At 38.2% G+C, this 27,973-nt stretch overlaps 1 protein-coding gene across 1 annotated transcript in view; it reads right to left on the bottom strand.

The window, feature by feature from the left end:
• IQCJ (IQ motif containing J) overlaps positions 1–27,973 on the bottom strand; it is a 250,274-nt gene that overhangs the window by 163,364 nt on the left and 58,937 nt on the right. The gene's annotated exons all lie outside the window — the stretch shown is intronic.

Below are 27,973 nucleotides of genomic sequence, written 5' to 3'. Positions count from 1 at the left end.
AGCCACCCAGGCACCCCTTTAACTCAATTTTTAAAAATAAGCTTTAATGTATTAAGCTAACATATTCATTTTAATGTATTGATTAATCAAACACTTAACAGAGCTCACTGGAGACACAAGACAGAAAACTTGTGAATTCAACTGAGCATGGGGAATTCTAGGTTCCAATTCGAGCTCTACCAAGTAGATGACCTGTTTTCCTTATTGGAAATTGTAAAGAAAGTACCCTGCTTTGCCTTGTTGATAGGATTGCTGTGGGAAGTAAATGATGTAGGGATGTTAAAACTCATTTTATAAAGATGTATGTATCTTGCATGTGTATGTTTATGTGTATGTGTATACACACACACACACACACACACACACAAGAATTCTCACTAGTCGAATCCAGTGGACTCTTATGTTTAGATGGCAAGAGATACCTGTGCCAAGATTTTAGGTAACTAGAATGTTCTCACCTGACACAGAAGAGGAGATAAATAGGAGTCAAAGACAAATGCTGCCACTTCCCAGTTTGATCAAAGGCAGCCTGTATGTGCAAGATCACCAACTGGACTACAGAACTTAATTATATGGTATGGTTAAGAGTAAGTTTCCATCATTTCCACATGTACTAGACACATGCCCCATGGGCACCAGGCTCTGCCCCAGCTTTCTAGAGGTCACTCCCTAAAACCTCTAGAAGCCGTGCCAGGGGAGTGTATCTTGAATACCAAAATTTCTTCCATCTTTCCTTAAGGAAGAATTCTAGACCTCTGTGGTTCTTAAAATCAACTACAAACTGGTTAGGTGAAGTCACTCAGCTCTCTTTGCTTAATGTGTTCCTGGAACTCTAAGAAACCATCTAACTGCCATCACACAGCAGGAGAACTGAAAACTATATATAAATGCCCTCAATTATGTTGTTGCACTTGGTGCTGAGAGGAGTAGTATTTCCAAATTACTGAACTAATTCTCTCATATCAGATCACTTGATTTATTTTTGGATGTGAGAGAGCTAGCATTAAAGTTTAACTACAATCCAGTGCCAGCAAAGAATCCACTTTTCAGAAGTACCCAAGACTTGTTCTAACATAATTTTAACTCAAAGAACATAAAAAATGGATTACAAGAATCCTTGTAATGTCAGACTGGAAAAGCCATAAGTGAGGAATTCTAACTATATTTTCTATGTTCCATGGTTAGCTTGACCCAGGTCTAAAACTACACCTTTGAAGATTGTGGCTTTGTTGCTGAAAGTTACAAGGATAGGAAACAGAAACGAATGATGTAATTTTATAAGCTGTGTGAGTTCATTTAAAGTTGGATGGAGAGTTGTCTAATTTTTTTGCATGTTGCAGACATTTTAAAAGGAAGGTTCGTTTGGATTTTTTTTTTTAACACTGAAAATGGTTGCTTAACTACTCCTTCCTGCATTACATGATGCTGTTATAATTTCCACCTGCTGGAGTAAAACATCAATAATATTATTTCTTTGCAAATCAGAAAGTGGGAAAATGAGCCATTGACTCAAATGTATGCACAAAGTACTTGGAAGATTCCAAAGACTTTTGAAGATACATATGCATTTACTTTTAAAAAATAGCAATTATATTTTGGGTTGCCTGAGTGGCTCAGTGGGTTAAAGCCTCAGCCTTTAGCTCAGGTCATTATTCCAAGGTCCTGGGATGGAGCTCCATCTCAGGTTCTCTGATCAGCAGGGAGCCTGCTACCCTTCCTCTCTCTCTCTGCCTGCCTCTCTGCCTACTTGTGATCTCTGTCAAATAAATAAATAAAATCTTTAAAAAGTTTTTTAAAAATAGATGTTTTGTTTTACAAAACGTACTTGAAAATAATTTAATACTCTTCCCAAAATGAGGTTGTTTCAGTATGGTTGCTGTTATAACATAAAATACAGAAGCAGCTTTATGCTCAGATGTAAATAACCCAAAAAGTCCTACCATCCCAAAACGTCCCATTGAAACACAGTACCTAGAGTTACCACCCTTGAAGGCAGTCTCCGAGTTGAAAGTTCATATTCAGAAGACCCTGTCAACACAATGTGCTATCTGGAGGAGCCAACACCTTAACACTCTGTGATATGTACTATAGTCACACTATATCCAGAAGATTTATTTTCCTCATAAGACAACCAAGTTTAGGGCATGCTGCCCTAGTGATGTTTCAATCATAATGAAAGCATTCAAGCAGTATGTATGGCAAAGGCTGCTACTTACGTGCTTATATCCATTTTCCCCTTCCGTGGCTGTAGAACTCTTTATTTTTAGTTGGTACATTTCTCAGTCTCCCCTGTCTAGAAGTGAACTTGAGCCTAATTTTGCCCTGAAAGATTTAGGCACCAGTATTTTGTGGCAATAGACTTCATTTAAAAGTTCAAGGGCCAAATGCAAAATAGTGGAACCAAAATCTGGAAAACACCTAATTATAGGTTTGCACATTCCAAAACCACTTTGGAAAAATAGGCCTCCATTGTATTTAGCACACAATTATTTTGAGTTTTCTGTCTCATGCAGCTGAATCTAAGCCTAATTATAGTAGACTGATATAATAAGGTAAAGCGTGACTGAGAGGGTACAAGCATATTTTCCCCTCATACTTTTAAAACAATAATACAAAGTAATGTTCCTGAACTTCAGTAGCAAAGAATAAGTGGAACTCCCTACTTTACAAACATCTGATTTATACAAATCCAATACTGTAAAAGACAGGTCAGTGAGGAAGCAAGAAGTCTAGCTAGAGAGTGAGGCTTCTTTCTTTTTTTTTTTTTTTTTTTTAAGTCTCGAAGAGTTTATTACTGCTTTATACAATCAATATTCTTTTTTTAATTTTTTTTTATAATTTTTTATTTTTTATAAACATATATTTTTATCCCCAGGGGTACAGGTCTGTGAATCACCAGGTTTATACACTTCACAGCACTCACCAAAGCACATACCCTCCCCAATGTCCATAATACCACCCCTTCTCCCAAACCCACTCCCCCCAGCAACCCTCAGTTTGTTTTGTGAGATTAAGAGTCCAATTGCACTATTGGGTATTTACCCTAAAGATACAAATGTAGTGATCCAAAGGGGCACATGCACCCGAATGTTTATAGCAGCAATGTCCACAATAGCCAAACTATGGAAAGAACCTAGATGTCCATCAACAGATGAATGGATCAAGAAGATGTGGTATATATACACAATGGAATACTATGCAGCCATCAAAAGAAATGAAATCTTGCCATTTGCGACAACATGGATGGAACTAGAGCGTATCATGCTTAGCGAAATAAGTCAAGCAGAGAAAGACAACTATCATATGATCTCCCTGATATGAGGAAGTGGTGATGCAACATGGAGGCTTAAGTGGGTAGGAGAAGAATAAATGAAACAAGATGGGATTGGGGCTTCTTTCTTATTGTAGCAAAAAAGCCAGTAGTGATCAAAGCTCTCATAGAGCAATCAAGGACAGGCTTTTGCTGTGACTCAGTTACTTTGAAGTTTAATGGGCCCTTGAAAGATATACAGATTAAGGTTCAAAGAGGTTCAAAGGGTGAATCTAACTTGCCATCAAATTCATTGACAAACACAGTTTAATCACACCTTGAATTTATTTCCAGATTTCTTTTTTCTAAATCACCTTCAACATTTATCATAGATTTAGGGTCTTCTGGGTCCAACAACTAACTACTCCCTTATTTATACTCAGGTTGGCTTCCAAGCTTGAAAGTTCAGACAGTTAATTACTATGAAGTCTTAGTAAGAGAAAATGCTCTCTTTCTGATACACATATTCAGAATATGGGTCCCAAAGATGCTTGTATCTCAAGCATAGTATATGTAGTATTCACGATGTGGGAACTGTAGCCACAGTACCCAACTTCAATATGGCTCTGTCACTGATATGTGACCTTGGGCAGGTTATATGCACACCATGCCTAGGTTTCCTTACCTGTAAAATGATGATAATAACTACATCTATATCATAGAATGGCTATGAGAAGCAAGTGAGATAATGCATAAAAAATGTATACAATTGTGTTGGACATGTGGTAAGGATTCAATAACCACAGCATTATGAATATCTTCTACACTTAGCACAAGGTCAGGTAGAGCAGGTTAAAGCAGGTGAACACATGGGTGCTTGTGGTGAGACCAAGGCAGAATCTCTTGTAATAACTTGTTCCAGTCCCAAGTTTAGGTAAACTTAAGTCCACAAGAAAGAAAAATAGAATATGCAGTACAACTAGTAGGATAAGAAATCAAATCTCTCTTTAGAGCTTAATGTCTTTGAGCTGTGGACCATTTGACATCTGGTGAAGACCATGGTCTCCTCAGAACAGTGCTCATAAACACAGAAAGCAGAGTACAGAGAGTTACAAATGGACCTGATTAGAATGAAATACAATCATTAAAATATTTTTTAAAGCACAACTGTAAATATGTATTACCTGTGCTTCATTATCAATTAATTAATTAATTAATTAATGCATTAAATAATAAATATCTAGCTGTATTAAGTAGAATTATTTTCTGTATTTTTGATGCTCTGGCCTTTGGAACCTTGATCCTGGAGAGATGACCGCTTCCAGAGCTGGGTAATTCCTAGAGATAGCAAAAGACTCCCTTTACACATTTTGATATACAAACCAAACAATCGAGAGCCCACACCCTCAACCATCTCCTTTATTAGGGAGCCATTACACACCGAGCCAATATTCCCCCTAACCCAAATCACCCCAGGTCAGGTACAAGACAATGAGAGACTGTCTCTATAACCCAGAGCCTGCTAAATGATTCCTACTATCTAATCCTAAATTTGCTCAGCATACCTAACTCTGCTTCACCCATTCTTTCCCTTGAAAACCCCAACAAAGGCTTTGGGTCATGCTCTTCCTTCTCTTCCTTCTCTTCCTTCTGCCTCCTAACTAACCCAGGTGTTCCCCATGTGGCACTGCACAGTGTAGCAAACCTTCTATTTCTAGAGATTAGTGAGTTCCTTTATTCCTTGATGACAGCTATTTCCATGCCCAGTCTTACCATACTGAATTAAAACACGTCTTGGATACAAATTTTAGAACACTGGCAGAGGATCTAATTAACTTTATCATTTTGATATAATGATGAATGTAAATAATGTTTTGGGATATCTGCAAATGTTATAATGTGATATGGATACAACTATGATTTCTTTCAGTGACAAAGTCACAGGTACTGTCAATTCTCTTATGGTTTTGCCTAAATTCACAATTTAAAAAACTGTTTAATTTCAGACAGAGTTTAATAAAAATAAAAATCTATATTTCCCATTTAAGTTCACAGATTCCTAAATTTTATGATCTATGGATTCTAAAGAACTCCTGTAAATAAATGTAACTATCTTTTTTTACTTATTATCAGTATAAAACTCAGATCAGATTTGAGTTCTTAAAACTTCTCTTGTAGACAACCACCAAGGAAAGAAGGCTAGTGACATAACTAGGAAGTTTTACTACTCTGAGCACACAAGACTTCTTTAAAGTGTTCAGAATCAGAAATACACACAGAAACCTAGTAACAGTGGTAATCTGCACGTGGGGCCACAGGGATCATGTCAATGTTAGAAAAGGACAGGAGAGAATTGTTCCCTTTTACCTTTATACATACTTACACCTACATAACTACCCATATACATATATTTAAACTAAGATTATATGGAGATAACACCTATTTAAAAAAATATTTCAGAGAATGCCTTCATGCTTTTACCTCAAACCTACCAATAGGCTAGAATGAGCTCATTATTCACAATGTATAAAGATAAATGTTTGCTTAAATAGTAATATTGCCAAAGGCTTCCTTTGACCAGAAACATCATTAAATATTTGTTTTTACTGGAAAAAAAATAAAAACAATCACTAGAAATAAGCATATAGGACAGGGGTGAGACACATAAAACTTGTATTCATGAATTTTGAAGGGAACCACTTATAAACATATTGATTTTGAATCAACTTGTAAAACAACTCTGGTCAGTTAATCATACCACAGTTGTTTGTAATTACTTGTGAGAGGATAGACCACAGTGCAAATGATGTGTGTCAAATTCCAAATCCTGAACCAGTTTTCCTAAACAATAACTCTTCTCCCTTCATTTCTTCTCCTCAATCTCCTTCCTCTCCCCCCAACTGTCCAGCCATTGTGTGCTCTGGGAATACAAATTAAGTTCAACATTGGACTAAGCAAAACACAATTAGGAAGGTAAATCTGTTCCTGCAAAGATCCAGCAGCACAGTACAAAGCCATATTTTAACTGACTTTTGAATTATTTGCTAGTTTGAAACACTCAGTCCATTGGTAAAAATTACCCATTAGTTTAAAAAAATTGTTGTTTAAACTTAAGAAAATGGAAAATAGCCACTCACTTGCTTCCATTTGGTAGCCAAGTTGAGCAGTGAGTCTTTATAGGTTACCAGTGCCTAAATGGGCTGAAAATTCTTTAACATCTTTTCATTGACTGTGACACTGGTTTTTGCACCTTTACTTTAGTAGTGGAACCCTTCAATGTCTTCTAAGCCCATCCCAAGGTCCTGATCAATGCCCACTTCTTTCAAGAAATCTTCCCAGTTGTCTCTTCTTTACACTTCTGGGACACTCACTTGAACCGGCCATTTTATTCATCTCTTATAAGCACATTCCATCTTCCCAATAAAATCAGAAGCTCCTCGAAAACAGAATCCAATTTTGCCTTAGATTTCTCTCATTTCCAAGATCTAGCACATAGCAGGGCTTAAGAAATATTTGATGAAAACATGTAGGGAATTAGATAAAATCAGGAGGCTCTTAAAATGCAGAGTGCTAAATATGTGTATATATTTAGAAGTAAGATGGCATGTGTTCAGTGTCTCTGGCATTCCTTTCAGGTATATGTTATGGCTACAGTTCAATTTTTAAAGTACATTGGGTAATTTTAACACCAGCCAAAGAAGCCAAATTTACTATTTCAGAGATCATCTACAATCACTTAGTAGATGTTCGCTGGGTACCAGTCTGGTCTCTGTACAGTTGTTACTTTGGTGAAATGAGTAATTACTTTAAAAAACCATAAGTTAGGGTGGTTGGGTTATGGACATTGGGTATGTGATATGGTGAGTGTGTGAAGTGTCTAAACCTGGCAATTCACAGACTTGTACCTCTGGGGCTAATAATAGATTATATGCTATTATATTTGAGGAATACATGTGGTCTGTAAAGTTCTTGGAGTTGGAAGGTGGGATCTATATTACCTAAATGTTTGGCAAGAAGAAATGACAGATCAGTTGTTGCTCTTCATGGAAGACCAGTCAGAGGCATCATTTAGCAAAGATTGCCACAGAAACTTCACCTTTGTCTTCAATGAAGGGAATTTCTGCTACATTTCTTACCAGGACTTCAGCTGCACTGGCCTAGAAGAGGGAAGTGTAGAAACAAGGAGGGGAAGGGCTGGAAAGGCTGAAAAGAGGGTTAGGGAGACAAATATGAAGGAGAAAGTAAAATGAAAGAGAGAGAGATAAAGGAAACAGAGGGGAGAGAGAAAGAGAGGAAAAGAAAGAATAGGAGGAAATGATGTGAGGAAATAGGAAATCTATGTATGTATTAGAGGACAGTGAATGTTGAACTAGGCCACTGGCTCCAGCTATGACACCAGACAGTGTGACTACAGTGCTGGATGACACCCTGACTAGAGATTACCTGAACTCACAATAGCTTTAGAGAGATTTTCAACCAAATGAGCTACCAGAGGTAAGTCCTGAAACAGCATCTTGAAGTTTAAGGAAGCCTTGCTAAAAGAGATAGGCCAAGCCCTTCAACTGCCTGAGAGGCAGAGGCCCTAAGAAGGCACTGGTCGGGTATGAGGAGGAGGTTCCTCCTTGAGAATGAGCAGGAATAAATATAGTAACCAGGACTCTTGACAAGCATACAATTCTAATGGTTGTAGCAGACATGCATAGCCCTTATATCCTGAACCTTCACTGTGCTGTGGGCATCTGTCAGATTATTTTACAGAGGGAGTAGACAGTTTCAGTTATTTGGGGAGTTGATTAAGAAAAGTTAATGAAGAGGTCTTCTACAGAAAATTTTCTTACTGTCATTAAGGTACTCATTGTAAGGATGCAAAGTAATATTTTTATTTTCTTTTCCTTAAAGTTTATATCTAATTTCATGAAATTTTAACAACTGCCAAATCATTTTTTTATCTGACCTACACAATAGTCCTAAGAAAAAGGAAGAATACACATCCTATTTTACATCTGATGTGGCTCATTGTGAGTAAATGACTTGAAATACTTATGCAGCTAAAAACTAGCAGAGCCAAAACTAGCTCCCAGACCTGTGTGTTCCTAGTTTGCCATTCCTTCTACCTCACTACTTATCTTTGTGCCTTTGCAGAAAATGGCCCTCACAGCTCTCCAAAAGTGACTAACACCCAACATACTGCCTTAGCTCACTTCTTTGCAGTAGATTCTTTTCTACCAGACTATGATGTAATTATTTGTTTCTATTTCAATCTTTCTTACTAGAATGGAAATTGGGGTGGAGAACAGATTATGCCTATTTTTTCTTTGCATTCCCTCCCGCCAAGCTTAACACAATAATTGGGCCTTAGTAAGTACTCAAAAATTGTTTATAGAATCTGTTCTTATATAATACTGGAAAGTGGGTATTATCCCCATGTTACAGGGGGGAATTCAAGGTTCAAAAAGGTGAAAATCACACATTTTGTCAATGGGTAAGAGAGTATTTGACCCAAAGTCTTTTTTGTCTGCCTTTATAACCTGTGGTCTTCCCTCATCTAGACACAAAGAAACATATTAGAAGGTCCTAAAGGGTCACCTACAACTTCCCTCATACCACAGCAGTCTGTTAAGAGAACCAGATTGTGGAAGTTAAGATCTTCAGAGAAGGGGGGACCAGATCTTCAAGTAGTCAGATTTTGCAGTCTTTTTCAGTATTTACTTCCCATCACAAGGCTCCAATAATGCCAATTGTGACCTGATTTCACAGACATCATGACCGAACAAACTCCAGGATTAGTTCTTCACTTTCCTTTGCCAGCAGGACCAGTTGATGACCATTTCTCTAACCACATGGTGGGTCCTAGAAACAGGAATCATTTTACTCACCCCTCTACCCAGCTTAGGGCTTTGTATCATTCAGAGCTCACAGAAGTGAACACAGATTGCTAACCTAGAAATTAGACATCTGTGGCAGGGAGGGGTAGTGGGAAAAAGCTTAGGTCATAGAATTTGAATCTGAGGCTTAGAAGGAGCCTTAAAAATAACTTAGTCTTGGGGTGCCTGGGTGGCTCAGTCAGTTAAGCATCTGCCTTTGGCTCAGGTCATGATCCCAGGGTCCTGGGATCAAGTCCTGCATCAGGCTTCTTGCTCAGTAGGGAGCCTGCTTCTCTGTCTGCCTGTGATTCCTCCTGCTGGTATATTCTCTCTCTCTCTCACACACACACACAATAAATAAAATCATTAAAAAATCACTTAGGTGGAGCCTGGGTGGCTCAGTGGGTTAAAGCCTTGCCTTCAGCTCAGGTCATGATTCCAGAGTCCTGGGATCGAGCCGCTCATCAGGCTCTCTGCTCGGCAGGGAGCCTGCTTCCTCCTCTCTCTCTGCCTGCACTCTGTCAACTTGTGATTTCTGTCTACCAAATAAATAAATAAATAAATAAATCTTTAAAAAATAGTCTGACCGCCTTTGTTTCTTATTTGTCTATAGGGGGCTGGACCAAGTTCACTCAGGGCCATGGCCACAAGAAAGGCAGCACCACAGAGGACAGACTACAGAGAAAGGAGGTGGGTGGTGGAACAGTCAGAACAGCAGGTGGAAGATGAAGAGACAAAGATAGGCTGGACAACACAGTGGGGAAAGTGCTCTAAGAAAACACAAGTCCATGGCTATAACAATTCTTCAGATAGAGCTAAGCCAGTCAGACCAAACTAGAAGGCACAGGCCAAGTAAGCTGGATCCAGGACTCAGCAGGAGGCCCTCAACTCAAAACACAAGGAAGACTGGCATTCAAGGAGGACACATACAGACGACAGGTGTGGGCTTCCCATACCACTAGGCTGAAAGATTATTGTTTTCAGGAAAGGGGCCTCTATTCTTGCCCAAGATTTGAGCAGACTTCCTGGTGGAAGAGAAGCTGTTTCTTAAAAAGAACAGGACTCTGGGAGTGTCTGTCACCCAATTTTGTTGTGTTAGAGGAGGAAAGTGGAAGGCAACACAGGAACTAAAATCGATTCCACACTCTACTACCTTCCCATAGAGCCACTTCCCCCATCACCACTTTACTACCTCACTTGAAAAGGCCTAACAGAGTGAGCACATCTCAGAGTAGGGATGGAACTGGCCACGATACTCCTCTAAAAGTAGAAGCATAAAAGCACCAGGGTAGTCATTTCACATATGGAGTGACTCTCTGAACCATTAGAAGGAAGGAAGGAGACCAAGGTGCCTTAATGATTGGTAGAATGTGCTTATGAGGAGGCACCAAAACCCAAAACTCAGGGTGGGTCTGCCTAATAGGGCCATTCGATCATTTCACACTCAATTCTTCAACATATATTCACTCTACAGTGATGATGTCACAGGCAGACAGAGACGCAGGTTGCCCATTGAGCAAGGACCCTGATGCAGGACTTGATCCCAGGACCCTGGGATCATGACCTGAGCCAAAGGCAGATGCTTAACTGACTGAGCCACACAGGTGTCCCAAGACTAAGTTATTTTTAAGGCTCTTTCTAAGCCTCAGATTCACAGCACTCAAGAGTTACTATGTGCTGAGCATTATGCTAAGATACAGAGGGCATGGAGATGAATATGAAGCAGTCCCTTACCCTCAAATTACAGAAGTACAGCACCTGTGTGTGTATGGATGCACGTGTGCGTGCGTGCGTGCGTGTGTGTGTGTGTGTGTGTGTGTGTGTCTGGCAGTAGTAGGGACAATGCAATAGATGCTCTGGTACCAGACACAAATGCCCTTGGTTCTCACTGCTTTGGTACTTATCCTTGCATTCTACCAAGTGCATCTGCAATTCTCCACCAGCCTTCTTTTCACAGCCTTGCACAGGTCAGAATCGACAAGGATTCAGTACCTCTAGGAGCAATCCTCAATGACATATGGGAACTAGAGGATATAATTCAACTCACTTCTTCCTGCATGGTCTAATTTTGCAATGGCTCCCAGATTCCCCTAGCAGGTTCCAGCATCAGTTGCCCACAGTAAACTGCTTCTAATATACCTTCCACTGGCTTCCTTCACTCTTTCTCACCCACTTTCCTACCGGTACTTCTTAGAATCACTTCCCAAAATACTACTGGCATTCAAATTGTTGGCTCAGAGTTTATTTCTGGGGAAATTCTCTACTCCAGGCAATCAATAACCAGTTCTGAGGAGGGGATGAGCACTAACTTAAGTTTAAAGGATGAGGAAATAGGTAAGGGCGAAAATGGAGGTGTCAACGAGTAAAACATGCTGGCATTTTAGGCAAATATAGCAAGTGCAAAGAAAAGAGACAAAAAAAAAACCTCCTTGACAGATGGAGAACTTGACGGACTTTGGAATGGCTGGGGTATTAAGTGAAGAGGGTGTAGAGGTGATTTAGGAAAAGTTAGGAGGAGCTGCATCTCCCTGCCCTGTGAGGCCTCCAGAAAGAGCCTTGTTTTTCTCCTTGAGGGTAAACAGAGACTCAAAGCTTAATGTCAAATGGGGCATTAGAACAATAGGATCAGCAAAATAAATCCCTTCAATCCAATTTACTTAAGATTGCAGTGAATGAGAATAAATGTTAACTCTACTCCCCTCAACAATGTTTACAATAGAACCATGCTAGGATTTTCAAAAGCCCAGTCCAGTTTCTTAGGAATATCGTATTCTCATTATGGTTCTCTGTTTTCTGTTTTACCTGGAGAAGTCTTAGAATTATGCCCCAAACAGCCTCTTAGTGTTTAATGTTTTGCTAATACAACCCCACCCGGAAGCACTCAAGAGCAATCTGGTATAGAAAAAAAAATTTCTATTTTTAAAACGCCAGCAAAAACGACGCTGCCTGTGAAACTGTACCATAGAAACTGTTCACATCCAATATCTGAAAGAGCTACCATTGGTATGAATAATTCAAAAACAGCTCCAGACAAATGATCCTGGGATTATATGGAAATTGAAAAAACCTCCGGAGTCTGCCGCTCCTTTTATTAAAGCCTGGTTCACATTGAACACTGTTTTCTCTGGGGTTATTTCTACTACAAATGAGCAGTCAATAAGGCAGAATCTCTCCACCATCACGGCAACATAGGAGCCGGAAGGGAAGTCATTTTGATCTTCTATTCATTTTCACCTTGTAAATTATTAACTAATGTGGATTGGGTAAAAATTAAAAGTAAGCAAATTAGTCTTCATTTGTTTTATTTTAATTATTTAGCGGGCTCACAAGCTTCATTATTCCAAAATATGCAGAAGGATGAATCTTCCCCTAAATATATGTTGTTTGGTGCACAGATCTGACACAATTAAGAACTGCTGGAGGTATCATCCATAAGTTAAATAAAACAGGGCCTTGGTGACCCAGATCATATGGCAGACATCAGGCTCTGTTCTGATTTTGTTAATTTTAGTATTGCCGCCAAAAGTGTCAGAGCCATCCAAAGAAGTGGTTACTGTGTTTTTGAATGTCCCTAAAAGATGACATTTTACAAAACCTTTGACATTACCCATCTTAGAGCACTTGGAAGAAAAATCCTTCTTTTACAACCAAATTTTGGCTCTCAATGTGTTAATAAAGCCATTAGGTAGAGGTGATTTTGCAATGTCAAAAAGAATGACTTTGATGGCAAGGGAATCCTTGATGAAAAATTGAACTACCATTAGGAAAAGACAGTATGTCTAAGAGGTAAATAGGACTTCAGTTTCAATGTGTTTAAGTTAATGGATCACTTTGTACTAGAAAGATGTCAGTATGTGGGAGCTATCAGATAAAATGAGTCTGAATAGTTAAGTGTATGTCTTACAGATTCTCTCAAGAATATCCCAAATGAAGTTTTTAGTTTGTACATAAACACACTGAGAATTGACACCATGGAATTGTATCAGGTCAACTGACTCAGGTTAATTAAAAAGTTTTCTTATTTAATACATGATCTTTCAAAAATTTCAACACATAACATAATTGTGTGGGGAAACTGGGGCAAGGGACAGTAAGATTTGAAAATGAAAAGAGAACTGGGAAGGAGATCTTGTACAAGGCCTCAAATTTGGCTCTAAACTTCTAGCAGGCAAAAATAAAGAGGAAACATAGTTTTGAGAGGAAACCTTAAATTTTTTTTAAGATTTTATTTATTTGAAAGAGAGAGCATACACACAGAGGAAGAGGGAGTGGGAGAAGCAGTTTCCCCGCGGAACAGGGAGTCTGATGTGGGACTCGTTTCCAGACTCTAGGATCATGACCTGAGCTGATCCTGAGCCAAAGGCAGACACTTAATAGAATGAGCCACCCAGGCACCCGAGGAAACATTAGTTTTAAGAGGAAATACTAGTTTTAAGATTAGTTATAAGAGTCACAGAACCCATGAGGAAGTAGAACAGGAAGTGAAGAATAAAGTAAATATAGTAATACAGACAAGTAATCTCACCTTCCCAAAGTCAGATGCTATTCAACTTAGTTCAACAAATGAACATACCAGAAAATGGAGATGCCATAACTTAGTGGTTCTCAAACTGCAGATTGTGGATATCTGAATCACCTGGAAAGCTTAAACAAGCAGAGCTTCAGGTTCGACCTCCTGGAAATTCTGATTCAGTAGGTTTGGTGTGGAGCCCAAGAATGTGCATTTTTTTTTTTTTTTTTTTTTAAATTTACATAGTGAATTTCTTTTTTTTTTTTTTTTTTTTTTTTTTTTTTAATTTATTTTTTATTTTCAGCATAAACAAGTTCCCAGGTGCTGTTGATGCTGCTGGCTCAGGGCGCACACTTTGAGAACCACTGGTATAAATGGATTTTGTAAGTTTATAGTTCTCTCACTATAGTTAGCATCCTTAGAGACTATGTAATGCCCTTTCTTATAAGTTTCAGAGAGATTCAGATGTAAAAATTATGTAGGCAAGAATTCATATATTGGTTATGTTGGAATAAACTCAGACAGTTGATTAAACAAATCAATCACAGTGATTATTTCATAAAATTAATTCTTACTGCTTCCCTCTCCTTAATCCCCCAAGCCCCAGTCTAACCCTCACCAAAAAGAGAAGTTGTTGAAGGATGGACTAAAATTTGTATTTCAGGACCTAGGTCAAATTCAGTCCCGTAACAAGGGCATAAACTTCTAAGAAAGAGAACAGATAAAGTCAATGAAATTGATACTTGTACTTCAGAGGTCTTGGATTTTCTGCCCTAATATGAGCATATAACTTATTATTCTGTCTCGAGATACTGTGAAGAAGGGGAGAGCCAAAGGTAGTGACTGTAAAGTTAAGTGCAAGGCTTCAGCTGAGCACATGCTTTACAAAATGTTGCAAATGATAGCCTTTATGCCACGTTGAATATTTTAGGCAAAGTCCAAATTCCAGGAGCAAATGAATAAATAATGCTCCTTTCCACTAAACAAGTGCTCTGTCCATTCTCCCATCCTTAAACTAAAGAAGCTCAAATGGAATATCAGTTTGCTATGAATGCTTGACTCCAGTAAAAATTAGCATAAATTCTACACTGACATATTAAAGAGAAATTATACAACTTGAAAAATGAATAGAATTTTCTCAAGGCTAAATCCTGGCACTGAATGAGGAATGTTATTTAATTCATAGATGCTAAAAAACTCAGTGTGAAAAACAGGGATACAACCTTTGTTCATTTATTTTAATAACTGACATTTATTTTAATTATTTATGATAATTCTTCAGAGTGTATTTTTAATAATAATGAAGTCTTAAGGAAGCTGAGCCCACCTGACAGCCCTTGACTATTTAATCTTGGCTGAAAGATGTGGTAGAATCACAAAGTTCTTAGTGAGCATTACACAGCTTATGAATTAATGAAGTAAGAATTAACATATTTCCTTTCTGTCTGAGGCTTTCACTTATACAGTTGAAATGTATTTTAAACCACTATAGCCCTTTCTGATTCCAATATTATGCTCTTATGAACTACTTGGCTGACATATAAGAAGTTTTGTCCTGACATATAAGAAGTCCCAGGAAGTTAAATGACTTGTCCAAGGTTAAACACAGTGTAAGTATCAGAGCCAGCCTCAAAATAAGTATGTATTTAACCTCACTCCTCACTGTCTATGGCTCCAATTCTGTGTGGAAGCACAGTTAAGGGAAAGTTGTATTATGAAGAGCAGAACTTACTTCTCTTCATTCTTTCATATGACTGAAATCTAAACCTTCAACATTTCACTGCAGAGGAGAAGGCCCAGAAAATAGTCTGGGGTGTGAAAGAAGTGACTATACCCGGCTTGGTATTATATTCTATCGCATTTACACTGCCTCCTTTTTTTTTTTTTTTCCACTCTGATTTTGAGCAGCTACAAATATTTATTTCCAAAGCCTTCCCAACATCACCTACACCCAAGCCCAGATCAAGCTGCCATATCTTCAAGTTATGTCAAATTGATCTCCTTCCAAAGGCCAATAATGTGAGTGAAAAGTGAAAAGCATTTCTTTCTTTCTTGTTATTTTTTTCCAGCTTTATTGAGATAAAATTGCTATGTAACTGTTACTGTTTTTTTTCCATTTTATTTTATTTCTTTTCAGTGTTCCAAAATTCGTTGTTTATGCACCACATCCAGTGCTCCATGCAATACATGCCCTCCATAATACCGACCACCAGGCTTACCCAACCTTCCACCTCCCTGCCCTCTGAAACCCTCAGTTTGTTCAAATGGCATCAGTCTCTAAGGCTGAAAGAAGGCAAAGTAATCAACTCTTTTTAATCACAATTATATACATTTCCCTCACATTTTTCTTCCCTCTATCCCACCTCCATGCACCCATCAAGGTCCTTCATGTCCTTATTTTTCTCCCAAATATCTCCTTCAGGCAGAAAAAGCTCAATAGCTCTGATGATTACACACTTCATTGCAGTGATTCTGGGTTTAAACTACCCCCCCATCCCAGTTTATAATCACTTTGAAGACAGATTTTACCCAGCTGTGCATCCCACACCAACCTGCATGTTCCTTGTGCATAGTTAATGCTTAATAAATATATGTTGAATTTATTAATATTTATTAAACATTAATATATCTGGAAACTGGTAAAAAATTGATAAAGATTTGTTGAATGAAAAATGGATGGAAAGTTGGAGAAATGAATAAATGCATACAAATGAATTCATTCATCTACTTTTTCTCCAGATAAGTCTTTCTCCTATCATTTCAAAAAAATCTTTTTTTTTAAGATTTTTTTTTTTTTAATTTATTTGTCAGAGAGAGAGTGAGCACAGGCAGACAGAGTGGCAGGCAGAGTCAGAGGGAGAAGCAGGCTCCCTGCCGAGCAAGGAGCCCGACGTGGGACTCAATCCCAGGTTGCCGGGATCATGACCCGAGCCGAAGGCAGCCACTTAACCAACTGAGCCACCCAGGCGTCCCTCAAAAAACCTATTTAATAAAGCATAACCTTGAGAACTATTTCAAGAATCAAATGTTTCCTGTCACAAAAATTTCTTTTACAATGTATATTAACCATTCCTGTTCCTAGAGAAAAAAAATATCTAGGGATTTTTAAGGCTACCTTAGATGTATTTTTCCACCCATGTAACAAAAACATTTTACTGCTTCTTCTCAAATGCAAATTGGCCATTTGTGATCACTGTGGATGAATTAACAGTAAACTTACAAGAAGACATGACTCTATCCATGAGTAGAAGAACCATAGTGCCCTCCCCAGTCCTGCATGCCTTTTCCTCAGTCTGACCAGCTTCTCCATCACTCTCTTCAATACATTATTTTCCCTACTTCACTTTCTGTCTATATTGGTAGAGAATCACCATAGCAACAATCTGAAATAAATCAATTCAGCTACTATTTTCTGGATGTTACAGCTTTGTTCAGAGGTCATATTTCAAAGAAAGCAAAAGACTAAAGATCTTAACAGATGAAGGAGGCAGACTTTCCTACTAACTTGAATAACACCAATGAAAGGAAACAGAAGGTGATCTCATTGCTAAGCTTGGAGTAAGACAGCTAGAAAGAAATAGAGAAAAAGAGAGAGGGAGGAAGGGAGGGAGAGAGTAGGGAAGGGAGGGAGGAAGTAAGGAAGAAAAAAATGAAAGAAAAGAATATGATCACTCAGAATTCCTTCCGCAGAGACTTTTGATCATCTCTGAGCAATGATGTAAGAAAAGGTGGAAACAATTTAAGAAAATTGAGAGGATGAAGATTTTCCTTATTTCATATGAGACCATTTATTTCTTCATATCCAGTTTCTTAAGGATAAACACATTTCCTTCAATGATAAGAGTGGTTGATTTATTTCCTCTTATAGGTAGTAAGGTTCTTTTCTGCCTGAAGAAGATACCAAAATCTTGCAAAATTCTACCCATTGTACAATAGGAATTATGTGTGTGTATGTATGTCTATATACAGAATTTATTTATTTGTTAAAAGATTTTATTTATCTAGTTATCAGAGAGAGCACAAGCAGGGGGGGCGGCAGACAGAGGGAGAAGCAGATTTCCCGCTGAACAAGGAGCCTGATTTGGGACTTGATCCCAGGACCCTAGGATCATGTCCTGAGCTAAAGGCAGGTGCCTAACTGACTGAACCATCCAGGTGTCCCTATAAATAGAATTTAGCAGAAAGCCTGAAAATAGACCAGAAGTCAATAGCCCTAGGAATTAACCTGTGGCTCAACCACTTACCCAACAATGTGACCAGGAAGAAGTCATTTAACATCTGATTCCCACTACTTCATCAGTGAATAAGACTAATACTATCTGTCAGTTTACAGGATTGTTGTGAGGACTGGTGAGATAATGTGTATGGAAGGATTCATCCACTATAACACTGTTCCACCTATAGCCAATATCAGAGATCCTTATGATTCCTTAATCACAGCTAAGGTCTGCTGACTATTCTATATTTGCATACACAAAACCTTCAAGTCTAGAATGCTAGCACATCACTGAAAACTCCAGACAACTAGTCTGCATGATCAAAATAAAAGTGAAGTATCAAGGAGCTTGAGTTCTAGTCTTGGATCTGCAAGTGAACAAATGTACAACACTGTGGGCCACCTCACCCATGACAGCATCAATTTCTTCCCTGATGTCTAGTATACTTCCTGGCTCCACTATTCCTAAAGAGCACAGTAAGAACTGGTTAGAATTTTGAATAAAATGCTTTTTTTTTTTTTTTTGCTTATTTTAGAGAAAATTATTTACACATAGAGTTTCACACCCTTCTTTTCTTCCCCCAAACTGTAAAGCTCACTTAGGCAACTACTGTTGAGCTTCCCTTCCCCAACCTTTACCCTGTTTCTCTGAGGACAGCAAGTGTCTGTGGAGTGTTTGTGGCATGTGTGATATGAAGTATCATGCAGGAAGGGGCAATAAAAAGAAGTGAATGATAAAAACAAAAGTCAGCATAGATGAGACAGAAAATTCTCTTAGGATGGGGGGGTAACATCAAATGTTACTGGAAGGTTCATGCTACTAAATAGTAGAAATAACAGTAAAAATCTGTGTAGAGTTCTTTAAGCAGGAGAAATAAAAATAAAGAACACATTTAGGCCCTGATTATTTAAGTGTAACCCCGCTCTTGACCACCTGACCACAGATTTATAACCACTGCATACCAAATGCTATGAGTGACTTCTCAAACCTCCCCATTGGCTATGTGACATTGAGATGTGACTTCAGTGTTTTGCTCTAAAAACATAAATTTCCTTTCTCAAGAGCTGGTGTGTGGGTATGCAGCATAAGTCTATCCAAAACAGTTGTCCAAATGTCATTGCATCTTGTATTTTCATGGAAGTCATTTTGGGCAGAATGATGACAAACACATTGATGACAAACTACCAAAACCTAATATATATCAATTATAGAAATATATATCAAAGCCTTATATATAACAACTGTAGTACCCCCTGATGCTATGTATCTATAACTTAAGAAATCAGTTGTAATAATCAAATTATTAAGACTATAAAAAGATTCATGGAATGAGAGCAAGTCAGTATCACAGATTTGGGGCCATCATTTGGTACTACATACCAAAAATACAACAAAATACAAAAATACAACAAAATATAACTCCTGTCCCCTCAGTGCCTCTAGTTGACAGCTCCCTGCTTAGCATTTACCATCATTAATATTTAAACAATACAGCTTTCTCACTGATTGCCCCTGGGGCCTTTCATACCTACTGTGAAGAACACAAGATCTCCTGGTGTGCCAACAACAAGCAGTTGTCACCTCTGAACAATCCTTAGGAACCTCTAGGAAATAGACTAAACCATGATCAGTTCAATTGAAAGTCATAGGTTTTTAACTAGGACTACAAATTAAAAAACAAAATTGAATGAAATACTTATCCCCCATTTCAAGGACCTGTGACAACCAGTTGTTCAAATGGAAGAAACAGTAATAACGTAGTCAGGCTCTACAGAGGCAGGACTGGTAAGGATTCTGCAAAATTCAAGATAAGTGATTATTCCGTACCTCAAGTTACTCAAACCAACTGAAGAACACTCTAAAGGAGGACACTAACCCCTTATTTTTTAAAGCAATAACAAAGAGATACAACTAGAACTGATTAAATTCTATACACTCAGAGTAATCAAAGGACAATGGGACATGTTCTAATATGTCATAATAAGTAATTTATTCCATAAAAGTAGTTACATTCATAACAATATAATTAAAGCCTAACTATATGGGATATCTTTAAGGACTTCTAGCAGGGTTTATCATACTGGAGAAATGTCAAGAATTGCCAGTAAAGCAAAAGAAACTGGGAAGAGAAAGGAAAGATTCTCTCTTAGAGGTTTGAAATGGGGCATAGCCCTACCAACACCTTGATTTTAGATTTGTAGCCTCCAGAACTGTGAGATAATAAATTTCTGTTGTTTTAAGCCATCCAGTTTGTGGTATTTTGTTATTAATCCTAGGGAACTGATAGATATAAGCATTGTAATTCTCATTTTACAGATGAGAAGACTGAGGTCCAGGGCAGTAGACAACATGCCTAATGTTTCACAGTTAATGTACAGCAGAGTCGAGACAAAAATCAAGTACTTTCGTTCCAGAGTCTGAACTTGAAACCCCTATATATTCTTTCCCCTCTGTTGAACTCACTCTTTCACATTTCATGCTTTGCTTTTAGGCATCTCTATGGAAACTATCTAATAATTTAGCATTATGAACATGGGCCAAAATTTTAAAAGTACAGTATTACTCAAAAACTAAAGATGCTTGAGATTTGTAACAAGCCCAGAATGTAACCCACAGACCTTTGTAATAGTCTCTATGGAAGTCCAGACACAACTGTCCATCTCCAGGCCTTCCCCTTCCTACTTCTGGGATTGCTGGTCAATGGGAGAGTCACTAGAATGGGAGTCAGAATATATTTTTTGTTGCCTTTTTAAAAAATCTGTGAAACTACTCTGTGTAATACCATAAAAAGGGATGCATGTCATAGTACATTTGTCAAAAGCTATAGAATGTATAACACCAAGTATGAATTCTAATGTAAACCATGTACTCTGAGGGTTAACTATATGTCAATATAGCTTCATCAGTTGTAACAAAGCACCACTCTGGTGGGGGGTGTTCATAAAGAATGAGTCTGTATGTGTGTAGGCAGAGGCAGAGGAAACTATATTCAATTTTGTTTTGAACCTAAAACTGCCTAAAGCTTATTTATAAAATGTTTAATTTTATTCTATCATTTTCAAAAAACATGACTTTTGGGTACTCATCAGAAGACCTGGGTTTGTATCTTAGCCCTGTTCATCACTGGATATGAAACTTTAAGCAACATGTCTCTGATATGATGTGATGTGATGTGATATGATATGATATGATATAAGATATGATATAACTTCATTAGTAAGATGACCATAATACAGCATGCTAAATCTAATCCTCAAATGATCTGTGATAAAGTTACAGAAAAGCACTGAGTGTAAGACCAAGTAGAGAGTGTAAGTTCTCAATAAATATTTGTTCAAGGCCTGCCTCATTAGTGGTTGCTTCAGGTAGAGGTAAGTGTGTGAGGAGGATTGTTCTATTGAGTTGTACCCCAGTAAGTGTCCCTGCCCACTGCTGCTGCGCTCCTGGGCTCCTTAGCAAGTCCATCAGGCATTTCCCCTGCTGGTCTCCACAACAATTGCTTCAAGAGTTGCCAACCTATTATCCCCAGCTAGTGAGCAGGAAGAGCCAGCCAAGCAGGACTTTGGTAAGTAGGCTTCAGCCTTCAGGGAAGAATGGTGGGAACCAGACCTCATGTAAGGGGATCATTTATCAGTCTGACAAAAAAGGTATGTGTAAATAATACCAGGAAAAAAGAAACTTCCCATGATACAGTTGTGAGAATTTAGGGTGTATCCAAGTCACGGTCTCACAGTAAAAGGGCTAATAATACAGGACAACATAAAATGTATTTTTCCAAATAAACTATTTTGAAATATAGTTCTATAAAAAGGAAATAAACAGAAAAAAAGAGCTGATTTTTTTTTTTTTAATTTTGTTACCTCATCAAGATCAAAAGCTTCTGCACAGCAAAGGAAAACAGTCAACAAAACAAAGAGGCAACTCACGGACTGGGAGAAGATATTCACAAATGACACTACAGATAAAGGGCTGATATCCAAGATCTGTAAAGAACTCCTCAAACCCAACACACACAAAACAGATAATCACGTCAAAAAATGGGCAGAAGACATGAACAGACACTTCTCCAAAGAACACAAACAAATGGCCAACAGACACATGAAAAAATGCTCATCATCCTTAGCCATCAGGGAGATTCAAATCAAAACCGCATTGAGATGCCACCTTTACACAAGTTAGAATGGCCAAAATTAGCAAGACAGTAAACAATGTGTGTTGGAGAGGATGTGAAAAAAGTGAACCCTCTTACACTGCTAGTGGGAATGCAAGTTCACGCAGCCACTTTGGAATACAGTGTGGACATTTCTTAAGAAATTAAAAATAGAGCTACCCTACGACCCAGCAATTGCCCTACTGGGTATTTACACAAAGATACAGATGTAGTGAAAAGAAGGGCCATCTCTACCCCAATGTTAATAGCAGCAATGGCTACAATCACCAAACTGTGGAAAGAGCCAAGATGTCCTTCAATGGACAAAGGAATAAGGAAGATATGGTCCATATATACAATGGAATATTACGCCTCCATCAGAAAGGATGAATACCCAACTTTTGTATCAACATGGACGGGACTGGAGGAGATTATGCTGTGTGAAGTAAGTCAAGCAGAAAGAGTCAATTATCATATGGTTTCAATTACGTGTGGAACATAAGGAATAACATAGAGGATATAGGGAGAAGGAGAGGAGAAAGGAGCTGGGGGAAATTGGAGGGGGAGACAAACTATGAGAGACTGTGGACTCTGAGAAACAAACTGAGGATTTTAGAGGGGAGAGGGGTAGGGAGTTGGATGAGCCTGGTGGTGGGTATTAAGGAGACACTTAATTGCATGGAGTACTGGGTGTGCTGCATAAACAATGAATCTTGGAACACTGAAAAAACTAAGTTTAAAAATAATTTTGTGGGGTACCTGGGTGGCTCAGTGGTTTAAGCCTCTGCCTTCAGCTCAGGTCATGATCTCAGGGTCCTGGGATCCAGCCCCACATTGGGCTCTCTGCTCGGCAGGGGGCCTGCTTCTCCCTTCTCTCTGCCTGCCTCTCTGTCTACTTGTGATCTCTCTCTCTCTGCCAAATAAATAAATAAAAATTTTTTAAAAAGTAATTTTGTTACTTCAAGGCCAAAGTGTTGACAGAACTCAGGACTCACTTTTTCAATATGTCAATGCCAGTGCATAGATATAAATAAAAATGTTAAATAAAAATCCAACACACTTACTAAGCTGAGCTCAAGGAAGAAAAAAATGTCCCTTTATTTCATATCCTTTCCTTATTCAGGAAAACCCATTTTATAAAAATATGAATGCAAATGTATAGATTTACTTAAATGTTAATTTGGCTTCTTAAGGAACGAAAGGCATTATTTCAAGGTATTGGAGAAAAGATAATTGTTTGATTTTAGGCCAAGTAAATGGGATTAGTGCCCTTATAGATGAGGTTTGAGAGAGCTCCTTTGTCCCTTCTACCATGGAGACAGGTGTGTTAAAGGATGGCAGAGCCACAAAATGGAAGATGCCTACGTCCCAGCAGCACTGTATTTATGGGAGAGTTGCCTGACCAGGAAACTGCATTATCTTGTTGTGTCCATAAGAAATAAATTCTTATTGTATTATGCTCCTGAGATTTTATTTCAGTAAATAGCAATGCTATTCTAATCACACCGTCCAGTATTTCCTGCATGGGCTGTATATTGGGGTAAAGTCTTTATAACCTTCAGTGCCTAGAGGGGATGGCTGGGTCAAAACAGGTTGGGCTAAGATCAGATGCCAAGCATGGATGACACAAAAAACCTTATCTAGAAAGGAAAAGAGAGTTATGGGGAGACCAGAGATAGATACCATATAAAACTTGCCACAAATGTCAAATGTAAAGGATAATCACAAAAATCTAGGAGAAAGTATGAGCTAAGTATGGTTGCAGTCAGCAAAGCTGCCAAAGGAATAAGAACAAGCAAGGTCCAGCTGGTTTCAGATAATTCCTTACAAGACAGCCATCTCTCCTGTCCTCCTCTCCCTTTCCTCCCCTTCCCTCTCTTCTCCTTTTCTTTGTTCTCTTTTCCTGTCCCTTCCCTTTTCACTTTCCTCTTTTTTATTTCTCTTCTTCTCTTTTTTTTTTTTTCAGAGCTCCTGTTCCCATGAGCACAAGCCAACTGTCCTAAAAGTGTAGTTTTCTAGCCCTACATTTATCATAATGTGCCCAAACATCTTCCCAGATGGGTTTGCCTCAGTGACTAAAATCCTCATAATTCTTACAACCCTAGACTGACAGTATTGCCCCCTATTAACATAAAAACACAATCTGTGCTGGATAACAAATGAAGTCATTATCAGCTCTGAATACTTGAGTATTGTAGCTTTATAAGAACAGTTTCCCAATTGCTCATAGGGACCTAAGGGAATGGAATGAGGTATAGGTAATTTTTGCTCATGGGAAGGGAGTTCATCTTCTGCATGGACTGCTGCTGAGAAACACAAGTTTGGATATGCTACTTTGGGGGGAAATATTAACCATTTGGGTAGCAAGCCCTCTGCAAGGGCTCCAGGAAGGAGGAAAAAGGTCATACCTGAGAGGGGTATGTATAAACTTTTTGTAGAAGTGTGGTTCTGGTCACTCTTGAGTTTGCTCCATGACTCTCTCCAGAAATAGAACTGGTCTAAATGCCAAATCAAAAGGCTGAACCAATTCATGCAAATGAACAGATTCTTAGTATTATTTGTTATTGGAGAACCTCTAAGTGGCCACCCTCTGATCCCCACCTCCTTTTTTTTTTTAAATTGAAGTATAGTTGGCACACAATGTTACATTAATTTCAGGTGTACAACATAGTGAATCAACAACTCTATACATTATGCTATGCTCACCATAAGTGTAGCTACCATCTGTCACCATTCAATGCTATTACAACTCCACTGACTGTATTCCCTATGCTATAACTTTAATACCTGTAACTTACTCATTCCATAACTGGAAGCCTGTAGAAGGTATTCACACTTTTGTGTAAATATCTCCCCGTCAGTGTAGAAGGGAATTATGACTTGCTTCTAATGACAAAGGCAATGGGATGCCATTCTTATAATTACATTATGGTATATAAGACTGTCATGCTATCATATCAGACTTGTTCTAGAGACTCTCCTTATTGACTTTAATAAAGTAAACAGCTGTGTTGGGAAAACTAGCATGGCAAGGAACAGCAGGCAATCTCTAGAAATGGTGGGCAGCCTCCAGCTGACACCTAGCAAGAAGGTGGGCCCTCCATCCTGTCCAACCACAAGAAAATGAGTTCTATCAACAACCTGAATGACCTGAGAAGCAGATTTTATCCCAGGCAAGACTCCAGATGAGAATATAACCTGGTTGACACTTTGACTGCAACATTCAAGAAACTAAAAAGAAAACCATTCAAGTGATGCCTTGAGCCTTGACTCACAAAAATTGTGAGATAATTAATGTGTTCTTTTAAGGTGCTAAATGTGTGGCAATTTATTATTACACAGAAGAGATAACTAATACAGTCTGTTAAGAGAAAGAATGACCGGGGTGCCTGGGTGGCTCAGTGGTTTGGGCTGCTGCCTTCGGCTCGGGTCATGATCTCAGGGTCCTGGGATCGAGCCCCGCATCGGGTTCTCTGCTCCACAGGAAGCCTGCTTCCCTCTCTCTCTCTCTCTCTGCCTGCCTCTCTGCCTACTTGTGATCTCTGTCTGTCAAATAAATAAATAAAATCTTTAAAAAAAAAAAAAAGAGAGAAAGAATGACCACAGCTCCCTTCTACTCTGTTAATGTTACCTTTGCAGGGCACTACTAGAGAATCCCATTCTAACAAACTATAAAGTGTTTCTCCCACTTATTATCCCCTAGTCACATTTAAGTCTCTTAAAGGTCCCATGTATTCTGATACTCTTGGAAGCTACAGCCCACATGATATAAATATAACACACCCAAATCACACATTAAATATAATTTTCTCAGCAGGAAAATGAAAATAAACATGAACATTTTTAATTTGCAATTTTACCTTGAAAATTATTTAGCTCAAAAAGTCACTTAATTTAGATTGTCAATGATTTCTTGGCAATTATCATGCATACTTGGGAACTTGTGAAACGAGAACATCTCCCCTTCAAATGTTTCACAATATAACGCAATTTTTATACATACTAAATTAAGCACTTAATGAAGTTGACAATTTTATTTTAGAAGCTGTTTAATTAAATATGTATTATTTTCATTTTTGTAGGGTTCTCTAAGAATTTTAGAGTCAATTATGTCTTGTTCAGGCCTCAATCTGTTTCATTGTTCCCTGAGAACCATCACCTGGACCTTGTTCCAGTAATACCTGATGAATAGAAATGCTTTGCTTACATACTTTCTTTTTTATTAGATTTATAAATTTCCACACAAGCAAATCTCATGGATACATCGAAAAAATATTATTAAAAGAAAATAATGAAAGAATACACACACAGAAATGCCAGAAAAATTGGAACTAAAAAATCATGGTTCTTAGAGGCTGCTAGAGAAAAAAACAAAGAAAGCAAGCATGCACATGGAAGCGCGCACACACAATACAGATGTGCATTGGGATTTTCTTCTTAATTTAATAGTGTGTCAATATTCTCAAATTTCTGTTTTTCATTCTAAAAGAGTCAGTGGAAATGGGAACACTACTCCATAGTCAAGGTCCTGAGGTCAACAGCAACTCTTAGATTACACTTCTGAACTCATGATCCCTAAAAAACTAGAACGATGTTTTTCCAAATGAGCAAGGCAGTTTCTGACTTTAAAACTCAGTAGCCTTATCTGGAAGAGGGAGGAATGGAGTCCTGATCAATAAGCCTCCTTCTGTCTCTAAAATCCCAAGAATCTAAGCATCCACAGGCAGAAAACAGACATTAATTAGACCCTGAACACTGGCAGTGATATTATTTGTCTCTGTCATGCAACCTCATTATTTGTGAATCTTTCTCATCTTAGAAATAATATAATTTAAAAAAATAACTTGCAAATACCAAAAGAGATTTGTAAAATTAATTGTGCTCACTAAGTTATTTAGGGAAAGAAGAAAAATCCAACCAGAAATCTTCAAATGGCATTATCTTAACCCATGCTTAGATATCATGAGGGAAGTAGTAGAGGTTTTTTTTTTTTTTTAATTTCTTTTCAGTGTTCCAGAATTCATTTTTTAGGCACCACACCCAGTGTCCCATGCAATGTGTGCCCTCCATAATACCCACCAGCAGGCTCACCCAACCTCCCATCCCTCTCCCCTCAAAAACCCTCAGTTTGTTTCTCAGAGTCCACAGTCTCTTGTGGTTTGTCTCCCCCTTCGATTTCCCCCAACTCACTTCTCCTCTCAGTCTCCCCATATCCTCTGTGAAGTGTTAGAGTTTTTAAGAATTTTTTTCTCCAAACCATATTCCTTAATTACCTAGAGCTTGAAAGGATTGTGTACCCATTTGCCATTAGTGTTGTTGAGATGTTGTATAGAAGGGAAGCAGATGGAGAATACCCCCAGGAAGCTTCCAATTCTGAGCCTAAATCTTTAAAGCAACAACAACAACAACAAAATTTTCTCAATCAAAAAGCAGACTATAAAACTCCAGTAGAAGCTAGGTTAACTAGCACATGATTTTTAGCACTTAGTACAAGAAAAATAATAGTTTACTAACTAGTATGGGGATGAGAGTCTAGGAATTCACTGGAAGGGCTTGCAGAAGAGAACACATGAAAGTGCAATCTGTATGAAAAATCAGGTTTTGGGGTACCTGGGTAGTTGGTTAAGTGTCTGACTCTTGATATCTGCTCAAGTCAGGATCTCAGGGTTATGAGATTGAACCCCACATCAGGCTTTATGCCCAGGAGGTATCTACTTAAGATTCTCTCTCTCCCTCCTCCTCTGCCTCTCCCTGTATCCCTCAAATAACAAATAAATAAACCTTTAAAAAAAAGAAAAAAGAAAAATCAGGTTCATTTTATGTGGTTAGTGTAAAAAAGTAGATTTGATGTAAGCCATGAGAAGTAGAAAGAAGTTACTCTCTGCACAAAAATGAAGCAAAACAATGTAGAGAGATGAGAGTCCAAGAGCCCATGTTTATTATTATGTGCTAGATCCAAGGCTAAATAATGTTCATTTACAC

This window comes from Mustela nivalis, assembly GCF_964662115.1.
Source record: "Mustela nivalis genome assembly, chromosome: 1".
Lineage (NCBI taxonomy): Eukaryota > Metazoa > Chordata > Mammalia > Carnivora > Mustelidae > Mustela > Mustela nivalis.
The sequence above is the reverse complement of the archived record's forward strand: the minus strand, read 5'-3'. Positions and strand labels throughout refer to the sequence as shown.